The 2,637-nt window shown below is 34.7% G+C and overlaps 1 pseudogene; it reads left to right on the top strand.

The window, feature by feature from the left end:
• Positions 1-988: 988 nt before the first annotated feature.
• Positions 989-2,114, top strand: LOC125850470 (uncharacterized; annotated as a pseudogene).
• The last annotated feature ends 523 nt before the right edge of the window (positions 2,115-2,637 follow it).

Raw genomic sequence — 2,637 nt, 5'->3', positions numbered from 1 at the left:
ATTCACCATGTAATTGTAGCCTCAACTTCACCGAACCACTTAAAATCTTACACCTTCACTGGACTCTCACCGTGCTATCTATCTTGTTTCAACTTCACGAGACTAATCTCGATGTTTCATAGAACAGGTTTATAGATGCGAGTGAGACCCCTGTATGCTTGCATGACCTGCTGGAGACGAGCATTAAGCTTATGGTACGTAATAATTAGGGAATACATTAAGATATAAAGTGTACTTCTTGTAAGTAGATTAAAAAAAATGAAACAACAAGATACTCTGAAATTCCATTACATCAAGTGGGGTCTGAGTAGTATAGTATGTATGCAGATCTTATCACTACCTTGTGAAAGTAAAGAGATGTTAAAAAATGACAAAAGTCTCACATCGGTGGTTAATGAGATGGGTGGACTCCTTATAAGACTTGGGCAATTCTCCTCCCTTTGAGCTAGCTTTGGGGTGTGAGTTAGGTCTAAGACCTAATTTAACATGGTATCAGAGCAGAACCCGTCTCACCCGATGTTGGGGCCCCCAAAATCAAAATTGCCCACACACCAGATNGGGAATACATTAAGATATAAAGTGTACTTCTTGTAAGTAAAAAAAAAAAAAAAATGAAACAACAAGATACTCTGAAATTCCATTACATCAAGTGGGTCTGAGTAGTATAGTATGTATGCAGATCTTATCACTACCTCGTGAAAGTAAAGAGACTATTTCCGAGACCCTCGACTCGAGAAAATGACACAGGGTAAATTTTTTTCTCTATATAATTTTAAATCAGTTGCAACATAAAATGTGAATATGACTAGTATCAGATATTAAAAAGAAAACAGTTTTGGAGGGTAAACAAAGAGTTTAACGGTAGAATCAAGAAGTGAGTTTTCTATAGAAACATTTTGTCTTCTCATCATTTCCATTAAATTCATTCTTCTACTTTCTTATAAGTCCTCTCTGAGTTGCTTCTTCTTGATTCAATAAAGTTGATACAATGACGATAATATGTGCAGAAATCCCATCTAATGAAAGAATCTACTGTCGTACTTGCAGAAATCCAGTTGCGCGCATCCAAGATTATATTTGGATGGTACGTAAGCATTCAATTATAATGATTTCTTGCAATTTGTTTCATGAATTGTGATTAATTAAACACTACTCTGTTATTCTGCTCATTTTCTTGTACATTTTGCAGGTTCATCCAGGAGGGATCTTTAGTAGAGTGTAAGTCTCGTGATTGATTTCGTGCAACTTGAGATTTATTTCTGCAGTCTAAGTTATATATCTGTGTATATGCAGGTATAATGTTCTTGTATCGGATGATGTGAATTATCATTTTGGAAGTACCATAGCCAAGACTTACTGCAGCCAATGTGGAACGATGATCGGGTGGAAATTTGTAAGATGGTTTTCATGAACAAGAAGATTTTGTTGTTGTTTTTTTAAATAGTACTGAATTTTTTTTTAATTTAATCTCCAGATTGAAGTCCCACGATGGTATGAGTATGTTAGAGAAGGAAGATTCATTTTGAAATTGTAAGTTTCTAATTACAAATTTGCAACAGAGTGTACATATAATTGTAATGTTGATACAAATTGAGTATTTTGTTGCAGGAGCGAGCTTAGTTTCTGGAATGGTGTATTATTGCTTCATTTAGGCGCTAACGAGCAAAATGCTGATCAAGATTTAGGCACTAACGAGCAAAATCCAGATCAAGATGGAGACTCTACTGATCAAGATGAAGACGCTAATGAACAAAATGTTGATCAAGATGGAGAGCTAGTACGCTTAGATTCGTTTTGTTATTGTAAGTTTCTAACTACAAATTTGCAACAGAGTATACAGATAATTGTTAAGTGTTGATACAGATGAGTATTTTTGTGGCAGGAGCTTGGCTACTTTCTGGAATGGTGTACCATTGCCTCATTTCAACGAGGAACAAGATTTAGGCGCTAATGAGCAAAATGCTCATCAAGATGGAGACTCTACTGATCAAAACGAAGATGCTAATGAGCAAAATGCTCATCAAGATTTAGGCGCTAATGAGGAAAATGCTGATCAAGATGGAGGTGATAATGAACAGAATCATGATTCAGATGGCGGCACTCCAATGAACTGAATGAAGATGTAGACATTGATAGCCCAGTCATGCTGATATTCTGCTTATACAAAATGCTACTATAATTCATAATTGTCTGTTTCCATTTCTGTTAGCTATACAGTCAATGCTACTGAACTTTCGAAGATATGTTGAATGATCTGAAAATTACTGCAGTCAGACGCGAATTTCATCGCTGCTATAATGAGGTGTTGTTACATATGTATAGTTACACTAGACATTTACATCTCATTTAGCCTTTATGAATAAAAATATAGCAGGGTAAATTTACAAATATTGTACTACTGTCATTATTGTTATAGGTAGAATGTTTGTTATAGAAAAATAAAATATAATATGAAATATAGATTCTACTAAAAATCAGACCCGTATAATTAAATGTAGTTATAACGAGAGAGGGATCTGATTGTATCTGCATCAGTCAAGCTTAATAGGAATTAATTTGATTTTATGAGCTTTCTGTAATACAAAAGTATGTCATGCCCCTCGTTATGAAAGTGACTCATATATATCCTCACTGTTA

This window comes from Solanum stenotomum, unplaced genomic scaffold, assembly GCF_019186545.1.
Source record: "Solanum stenotomum isolate F172 unplaced genomic scaffold, ASM1918654v1 scaffold17497, whole genome shotgun sequence".
NCBI lineage: Eukaryota > Viridiplantae > Streptophyta > Magnoliopsida > Solanales > Solanaceae > Solanum > Solanum stenotomum.
Note: the sequence above shows the minus strand (reverse complement) of the source record. Positions and strands in the feature narration are given on the sequence as shown.